Genomic DNA, 10,091 nt, shown 5'->3' with positions numbered 1-10,091 from the left:
TTCGTATGGAAACACAAAAGACCCCGAATAGCCAAAGCAATCTTGAGAAACAGATATGGAAGAATCAGACTCCCAGACTTCAGACTATACTACAAAGCTACAATAATCAAGACAGTATGATACTGGCACAAAAAAACAGAAATATAGATCAATGGAACAGGATAGAAAGCCCAGAAATATACCCATGCACATATGGTAAGCTTATCTTTGATAAAGGAGGCAAGAATATACAATGGAGAAAAGACAGCCTCTTCAGCAAGTGGTCCTGGGAAAACTGGAGAGCTACATGTAAAAGAATTAAATTAGAACACTCCCTAACACCATACACAAAAATAAACTCAAAATGGATTAAAGACCTAAATGTAAGCTAGACACTATAAAACTCTTAGAGGAAAACTTAGGCAGAACACTCTATGACATAAATCACAGCAAGATCCTTTTTGACCCACCTCCTAGAGAAATGGAGATAAAAACAAAAATAAACAAATGGGACCTAATGAAACTTAAAACATTTTGCACAGCAAAGGAAACCATAAACAAGATGAAAGGACAACCCTTAGAATGGGAGAAAACATTTGCAAATGAAGCAAAGGACAAAGCACTGATCTCCAAAGTATACACTCAGCTCATGCAGCTCAATACCAAAAAAACAAACAACCCAATCCAAAAATGGGCAGAAGACCTAAATACACATTTCTCCAAAGAAGATATACAGATTGCCAACAAACACATGAAAAGATGCTCAGCATCACTAATCATTAGAGAAATGCAAATCAAAGCTACAATGAGGTATCACCTCACATTTGTCAGAATGGCCATCATCAAAATATCTACAAACAATAAATGCTGGAGAGGGTGTGGAGAAAGGGGAACCCTCTTGAAGTGTTTGTGGGAATATAAATTGATACAGCCGCTATGGAGAACAGTATGGAGGTTCCTTAAAAAACTAAAAATAGAACTACTATATGACCCAGTAATCCCACTCTTGGGCATATACCCTGATACAACCATAATTCAAAAAGATTCATGTACTACAATGTTCATTACAGTAGTATTTACAATAGCCAGGACATGGAAGCAACCTAAGTGTACACTGACAGATGAATGGATAAAGAAGATGTGGCACATATATACAGTGGAATATTACTCAACCATAAAAAGAAATGAAATTGAGTTATTTGTAGTAATTTGGATGAACCTAGAGTATGTCATGTAGAGTGAAGTAAGTCAGAAAGAGGAAAACAAATACCGTATGCTAACACATATATATGGAATCAAAAAAAAGAAAAAAAAGTTCTGAAGAACCTAGGGGCAAGACCGGAATAAAGACACAGACGTAGAGAATGGACTTGAGGACGTGGGGAGGGGGAAGGGCAAGCCGGGATGGCGTAAGAGAGTGGCATTGATATATATACACTACCAAATGTAAAATAGCTAGCTAGTGGGAAGCAGCTGCATTGTACAGGGAGATCAGCTCGGTGCTTTGTGACCACCTAGAGGGGTGGGATAGGGCGGGTGGGAGGGAGACACAAGAGGAAGGGGATATGGGGATGTATGCATACGTAGAACTGATTCACTTTGTTATACAGAAGCAACTAACACAACAATGCAAAGCAATTCTACTCCAATAAAGATGTTAAAAAAATTTTATAATTAAGTAAAATCTCTGTGTGCTGTCAACTTTCTCTTGCTGAGCCTTCCTCAATGACAATGTTGATGAAGTACATGTCTATGCATTTGTTTATTAAATAATAAGATCCTTAAAGCAGAGTGCCAAGACTCACAGATTAACTGCATAATAAGGACTCAGTAAAGATGTAATAAGCATCCAACTATCTAATAAAAGCATGAAACTCTTTCTGAAAAATAATTATAAAAGATTCATAAGCTGTAAAAGCCCATGGTACAAATAGGATAGAGATGAAATTGTTATAATGATAAGAGACGAGAGTGAAAATAGAGATCTCTTCTTCCTCTTAAAGTATCATTTATAAAATCTTTCCCACAACTGAAAAAGACTGCATCATCAGTGTTTATATCTGTAAGTTTCATGTGAGCAATCCAGATAAAAGTTCTCCGATTTACCCATGACACCTCTTTTCTCTGCTTCTGCTCTGCTCAGGTAGGAAGCTAGTTCCAGTCTCACTGGGAACTTTACCAGGTGCTTTGCTCCTCCCAATGAATACACATTCCATAAGGCAGCCTCATCTCCCTTCTAATTATTAATTCCAGACACTCCTTATTTTTTAGGGGTTAAAGGCACTACCAAAAATATCTAGGTCTATTGCCCCAGCATCCCAGATGGAATGGAAGGCAGTCATTGAAGTTTGGCTAAGGAAAAAAACAAAAAGTATAAAATCTCTAGTTTCCTCTTTGAGCAAATATTGAAAGGATCCTATTGACTACTGGAGGTGTACAGAAAATACTACCTCCCACAGAGAAGCAGGGCTCTTTGGGATGAAAGTCATTTTTAACAAGCCAGGGGAAAGGCTCTGCTTATAAAAGAGATGCATGTGACAGCAAAGTTGCTTGTTGAAGTGGTGGGATGGGTCAGGGGGCATCAGCAAGACTGACAGCCCTGGCTGCTCACTTCTCTCTTCAATCCTAGCCTCCTCTTACATGGCCATCCACATACATCATCACATCATCTTGTCATCTCACCATTTCTCTTTCTCTCCCCACCCCATCCATCCATCCATCTCTCCCTTTCTCTCTCTCTCTCTCTCTCACACACACACACACACACACACAACACAATGAAAACACACCAACCTATTTCAGGATGAACTTGATCTGGCAATCAAGCCTAATAAAAACAGAGAATAATAATTTAGGAGGCATTTCCTGGGATGCTTACTTCCACAAACTACGAATTCTTATTGTTCAGTTGTTTTACTCTGTTAGTTAAGGAGAAAACAATTCCTCAAATGGGATCAAACTAAAGCCCTCATTGCCCTTTTTTCCTCCATTGTGGGCTCCTTCGTGTATAATAACTGATGGTTGTATAAGAAAACAAGAAGGAATCTAGCCACACAAATACAGAGCCACCTATCCTAGTATCTGCAACATGGTAGCTATTCCCTCTCCCGATGAAGTTCCCTTATTGCCTCAGCTGTGAGAAAATGCAGAAGGAAAGTCTCTGTCACTTCAACCTTCCATCTCATCTGAGGGGGTCCCTTCATATTGATTTCCCTCCATTCTATTACATTACTCTTTTTTTTCTTGTCTTGACTTTTGTTGCATTTGTTTTACAACCCAACTCAGAGTATAAAGAAATACATGTTAAAGACAAATATTTTTAAGTATTATAAGAAACAGAAAAATCATATAATCCACAAATAACCTATATTATTATATTATTCTACTTCTCCTGTTAAATATAAAAAAAATAAATGCTGAGTCAAGAAAACGTAAAGGAATCTATATTTTCTGAGAAAAAACCCTAAAATAACCAATAAGCACAATGTAGTTTTTGTGAGAAGATGCAAAATATAACAGCAACAGGTAGAATGCACATGTTACCATATTTACTGCACAGCTATTTTATTTTTGAGTGTTTTGAACGTTATCAAAGACTTAATGGATTTGTTTTATTAAACAGCAGTGTAGAAAGAAACAAATAATAACAACAACTAGTTTTTATTTGCTATTGCTTTGTGCCAGGCACTACACTATATTCTATACATTTTAATTATCTTAAAAAATTTTTTTTACTGTATATTTTCTTGACTCCTCAAAAAAACCTTTCATGGTAGGCATTAATACTCCCATTTTGCAAATATATAAACGGAGACTCAGAAGTTATTTGTTCAAAATTATCCACCTAATAAATGTTATAGAAAGATTCAAATTGAGATCTCTCTGTGTTTGTGAGCCTTTGAGCCTTCCATTAAGCCATGGTGACTTCCCATTAGTCTTGATCAGGGTTACAAAATAAAACGTTTAAAAAGGTTAAGCAGGCAACAAAAATGGGAGAAGAAGGCAGGTTGTAAAGGCAACTAGCACAACAGCTGTGTTGAAAAAAGGCATCCAGAGAGTACACGCCCCACTTCTACAAGGAGTCTAGTTGATCATTACCAGGATGCAATGTGGAACTGGTATTATAGGAGCTTTCAATTATTCAGATAATTTAGAAGTCTATATATTTCTGTTTTAAATCACTCTATTTTTAAATATCGGTGCTAATGTGGCTTGCCGATCAAACCACATCAGCATCTTAGGCAGCATCTGGCTGGATACGTCCTTAAAACCTTAAAGCCAGAGTTAACCTGCTTAGTTTTTGTGGTCAGGGAATCATAATCTATTCTGCCCTGTGGATGGGAAAGGAATGGTCTCTGGAGAGCTGGAGAGAAGTATTCAGCACCTTTCAATTAGTACCAGGCTGAGACTCAGGCAGTAGCAGCAACTCGGTCACACCCACGTGGCTCTAAGTGTGGCCCAAAGTGTGGCCCAAAATAGACCATGGCCTGGCTCACTCTAAATCCTGCTTGTGCATTTCACAGACTTTTGCCTGCATTCCTTCAGGGGGCACAGACTTCATTATAACATTTATAGGATCCAATTACCAGCCATCTCCTGGATGCCATTTTTATCAGACTTACCAAGATATGCCCTGTGCACTCTACCTTTTCATATTATCAGCTGACATTTCCATCCAAGTACTGGAAATGTCTCTAATTTTGTTCTGACACATCAAAGCAGATATAGCAGGCTTTCATTTCTAAACCTCTGGTCTCAGAGAACCTTTGAAAATGAGTGCAACACTAAGCCAGCCCTCTCTCTGCTCCTCAAGAAAAGAGACTCTTCCAATTCTCCAGAGGCTCTGTGTGGGCGGAGAAACCCAACAATACACCAGTGGTGATGAAGAAGCTCTAGCAAGTTCCCCAGTCCTAAATCCAAACCTGCTAAGATAACAGAGAACTACGCTGCCTTTGGGGAAAGGCATCCGTTAAAACAACAGTGGAGCTTGTTTATAATATAATATCCCTCTGACTAAAGGTTCACCCAAAATGCTCACACTAGACTTGGTATTTCTATTCTCTTTACAAAACTAAAGAAAATGAAGATACAGATTCACACTGTCACTAAAAGATTGCTCCCAATTTTCCTAGACTCTTACCAGGATCTTACTAGAAATGTACATCTTTAACTTTGTTTATACAGCACAATGAAAAGCACAAGGAACCAGGGAATCCAGGCAACTCTATCTGAGTTATCAGAAAAGCTCACGTAAGGCGAACCTTACATGTATTCTAAGTCGTCAAGACACTAAGCCATACCTATGTCATGAAAAGTGGGGTACTAAATTCTAGCATTTGCAATCTTACCTGCAGTTCTTCTCTTTGAAGTCAGATCCATTACATTTTTGCAGAGAATCAGCTTTGCATACCTCTTGCTGAAAAACAAAATAAAATGCCTCCCATTCATTTTTTTGGGAAGCTAGGAAATGTTTTAAAAATCCTTAACTGTTTAGGTTTTTATTCATTCAGCCTAACTCCAACTTATGCCTATTGATTATAACTTATGCCTATGCTCGATTGATTTCTGTAAATCTGAATCTATTATAATATTGTCAGTGAAAAATTTCTTTTGGGAATCTGCAAAGGATTTTCAGGGTACCATGTTTGTGTCCTCCACAAACGTTGTCCATAGCTCTTCAAGCTTCAGACTTAAAATAAATGTCTAGGTTTCATTAACTAAGAATCATCAGCAGGACTCACATAATGTCCTGCTATTCTGATTGTCTACACTTTCCTCATGCTTTTTTTCATTCAACAACTTTGTCTCTGTTGCCTTGTACTCTTAAAATTTTCCTACCAACTTAGATCTTAAAGAGATGGCATGGAAACCCTCTACTGGGGTGACCACACATTTCAGTTTTTGCCAGGACAGTCCTGCTTTTCGTCTGCTTTCCTGGAATAATTATCAACAGCGCCCCTTTTACTCCCAAAAGTATTCCAGTTTGAATGATTCATTTAAATGGTCACTACATGCTGTGACTCTTTTCAGAGTGCCTTCTGTAACTTATAGGTTAATGGGAGCATCTCAAATGTATTTGTTAATAATATATTTATTTTCATAGAGCCAGTAAAATTATCGGAAATAGTTTCTTTAGGTAATGTACAGTATATCCCTCCATGATCAGAAATCAACCTGATAAATACTTGCTTGACTTTAATTTCCAGGATGATGTTTTCTTTTCTGTAAATAAATTCAGTAACATTCTCTGTTTGGTAACAGAGACTACAAAATTATGTACACTTATTTTTGTGCTTTAGCTGCCAGGAAATAAAGCCTAACGGATTGCATAAGCAACACAATTTTTCACAAAAGTGCCTAGAAACATCTATTCCCTCTGCTTCCTTCGGATAGACTCTGAGCTCCTTGATCCATAAGTGCCTTACCTTTTATCATCATCTACCTCACATATTCTTTTGGAAGTTGGTCAAGTATCCATTTATATTAAATGTAATATTGCAAAAATAACTAAACCTTGCATTAGCCTTGCCAGTTCTAAGTGAGATAAATTAAAAGAGGTACTGTAGGGCTTCCCTGGTGGCGCAGTGGTTGAGAGTCTGCCTGCCGATGCAGGGGACACGGGTTCGTGTCCCGGTCTGGGAAGATCCCACATGCCGCGGAGCGGCTGGGCCTGTGAGCCATGGCCTCTGAACCTGTGCGTCCAGAGCCTGTGCTCTGCAACGGGAGAGGCCACAACAGTGAGAGGCCTGCGTACCGCAAAAAAATAAATAAATAAAAGAGGTACTATAGGTACCATTTCGTGGTGGAACTAATTTTGGTCAGCATTCTACTGAGGATGCGGAGGAGTTTTCTTAATATCATTATTAGGATAACACCCATTCTCAAGCTGAAACCATGTGTATCTGACTTACTTTGAGCCTGTTATGTTCATTTCCCTTTCCTGTCCATGTAAGAATATGGACGAAACAAAGAGTGGTATTATACAATAAGGTCTAACACTAAGACCCTCAAGTAAAACAACTACAACCCAACCCAGATAATGAAGAAAGCATGGTGAACCTTCCACAGCAGTAATCCAACTGGTGAAGAGCCTAGAGACCTGCTCTAAATCAAGATGGAAAGCAAAAGGAAAGGGAAAGTCCAGAGTCTCAAGTGGAAAACATAAAGACAATTAATACTGAATTCTGAAAATAATTATACTGAGAGAAGCACACCAGGGCTTCCAATTAAGCTTGGAAGAGGTAAATATTACCAAATCCAGGTACCCACTAGAAACGTAATCCTCTCCTGAAAAATCTCAATTAAATCAATAGTAACTACCCTTTTGAGTGCTCGTTATGTGTCAACACTGTTGTTAGCAATTTCCATGGAGGAGATAATTTACCATATTTGATTAAATCTAAGCTACTGTTAATTGTAAGAAGAATCATGTTGTGTGCCACTAAGAAAGAAAGAATAATGCCACGGGTTATATTATGACACGCCATTGAGTATATAGTGTACTCTAATTTCAGAGATAGTAAAATATTGTTTAAACATGCTTTTTTAATTTTTAAATTTGATACATGGTCATTCTTACAACTATATGACGAACACAGATACTATTTACTATCTCTGACTTACAGATGAGGGAACTGAATCACTGTCATCTGTCCAAGGTTAAGGAACTAATAAGTGGAAAAGTTAGCATTCAAACCTATGCACTCTGGCTCCAGAGATTGTGCTCTTAACCACCAAGCTATAGACCCATTCATATCTCAGTTTCCATGACAGTGATAGTAGCACCTTCAATGGCAACCCATTCTATTTTTGGCTAATTCTTAGGGTTGGAACATTGTTTTTCTTTACTGAACTGAATAATGATAAGAATAACAGTAGCAACCATAGCTACCATTTATATGCCAGGTAGGGTGCCAGGTACCTTAAGAAATTCTAGTAGTCCCTGAGTGCTGGCCAAGCAACCCACTCTGAGCCAAACATACCAAAGTCTCACCCATCCCCTGTTAAAAATAGAGTCTGTGGGGCCTTTACCACGAGCTTCTGATTTTGCAGGTCTATGGCAGGCCCAGAAGTCAGATATTTTTGGAAAGACTTATAAAAAACCCATCATTTTACCATTTCAACACCCCGCAAAGTAGGTATGATTGTACCAACTCTGTGGGCACATCTCCCCACTGGCTCACAGTCTCCTGAGTCACCTGAGCTTACAAAACACTTACATTTTCTACGATATGCAAATTAGCATTATGTGCCCAGTAGGAAGCTTACAGCTGTCCTAGCATCAAACCTAACTGAGAAAAAGATCACTCTTTGAGGATCTGGACCTGATCCTTTTACTGCCATGGGGGTGGGGGAGGAGGGTGTGGCCCTTTGGCAGCACCTCTGCTGTGTTCACACTGGAGGGATGAACCATGACTGCCCCATGATGGAATTTGGAACTGAAGAAATTCAGAACATGCCACCTCAAACTACACCCCTTTGGCATATTGATCATTCTGAGTTGAAAGCACTTGAGAAAGAGCAGATGTAGGAAGAACTCTCTGCTCTCCCCAGTCCCACCTCAAAGCAGGTTATAAAGTTTCCCATGAGAAAGGTGCCCTCCCTATACCAGGGAGAAAAGCACATTCTTATCAGCAGAGCCTGGAAGTCAATGGCAAAATGACCTTTACAAACAAACCTACTAAAATAAGCCTTATCTTCTGTTAGTTTCCCTCATATATTTCCTAATCACTGTCCCACAATTTACTGCCCCTAGCCCAAGTTCATTTGTCTTGTTGCATCCCCACAATTTGCCATTTTTTGTATAAAATGGTATATAAGTTTATGGGCCTAAGAGCTTCTCTGGGTCTTCATTTGCCTCTGAAGACCCCCATGTACAAGTACAAATATGAAATAAAATTTGTATGCTTTTCTCCCGTTAATTTGTCATATATCAGTTTAATTTTTAGGCCCAACTGAAGACCCTAAGAAGGTAGAAGGAGGTTCTTCCTCCTCTTCAGAACCTAAGCTTGGCCTGGAAGTTAGATGGAAAGGAGGGTGAGGTGGTAATACTAAAGTATGTTGCCATAGAGAATCTACCCGAGCGCATGTTTGTGTTGGAATTTTCCACTCCTGAGATGAGTTACTGCCACTAGGTAATGAGGCAATGAAACTCTCCATCCCAAGCTTTCCTGGGAATGGCTTTGCACAAAAGCACTGAACAAAGCCACATTGGCTCCTGGCACCAGCATCTTGTTCTCTTTTGAATCCTGGCATCTTGAACCTTACACAGGAATCTCCTGCTTAACTCATCCTTCACCATCCCAGGAAGTGCATCTGGCCTCATCTACCCACCTCTTCCTGATTCTCCCAGCCCCTGCTGCTTCAGAAGGAAGCCCAGAATGTTACCTTTGGCCCACTCCAGCATAACATAGCAGCAATCCAACCTAGCCAGTGCCTGTTCTCAGTTGAGAGGAAGAAACCCATCTCGGACAGATATTTATGAAGGTATGAACTGGTACAGAAGGTTTAGGGAATGCAGTTTGGAGCCACTGAAATTCACCAGAGCTGTACAAGCTCTCTTTTAGATAGTTAAGTGGTAAGTTCCTCCTGTCCTCACCCCTTAGATAAGAGCGAACATTCTACTCACACTTTGTGGTCCAGTTCATAAAGCAAAACTGCCATAATAGTGAGTGTCCATAGTAACAGACACTGCAGCAATTGCTGCACATAGGGCCCGTAAGATTTTACACAAAACTGGCAATTTTTGTGAACATCACAGATGAGCAATACTTAAACTATTAGGTGAAGTTCAAAGGTACTTCTTCCTGCTTAATCTTTATACATCTGAGAGGTTAATGAATAGAAATATGGTTCTCTAGAGGCAGCTGAGAGGTGGTTTCTCAAAATACCTTTTCCAGAAAGTTCCCTACACACCCTTGCTACTTTTTCTAGAATTGTCTCTGTATTTATGGCCTGGGACAGCCACTTGATTCCTCAACAGGTAACTAAAAATTTCTCTTTTCCAATTGAGAAAATCTCATTTAGGAGTCAAAAGACCCTTAGAAGCTCTCCAAAGACACCCTCCAAGATACCTCAAGTGTATTCTTTTAAGATTAGACTTTCTCTATGGC

The sequence above is a fragment of the Tursiops truncatus genome, chromosome 3, assembly GCF_011762595.2.
Source record: "Tursiops truncatus isolate mTurTru1 chromosome 3, mTurTru1.mat.Y, whole genome shotgun sequence".
In the NCBI taxonomy this organism is placed as follows: Eukaryota; Metazoa; Chordata; class Mammalia; order Artiodactyla; family Delphinidae; genus Tursiops; species Tursiops truncatus.
Note: the sequence above shows the minus strand (reverse complement) of the source record.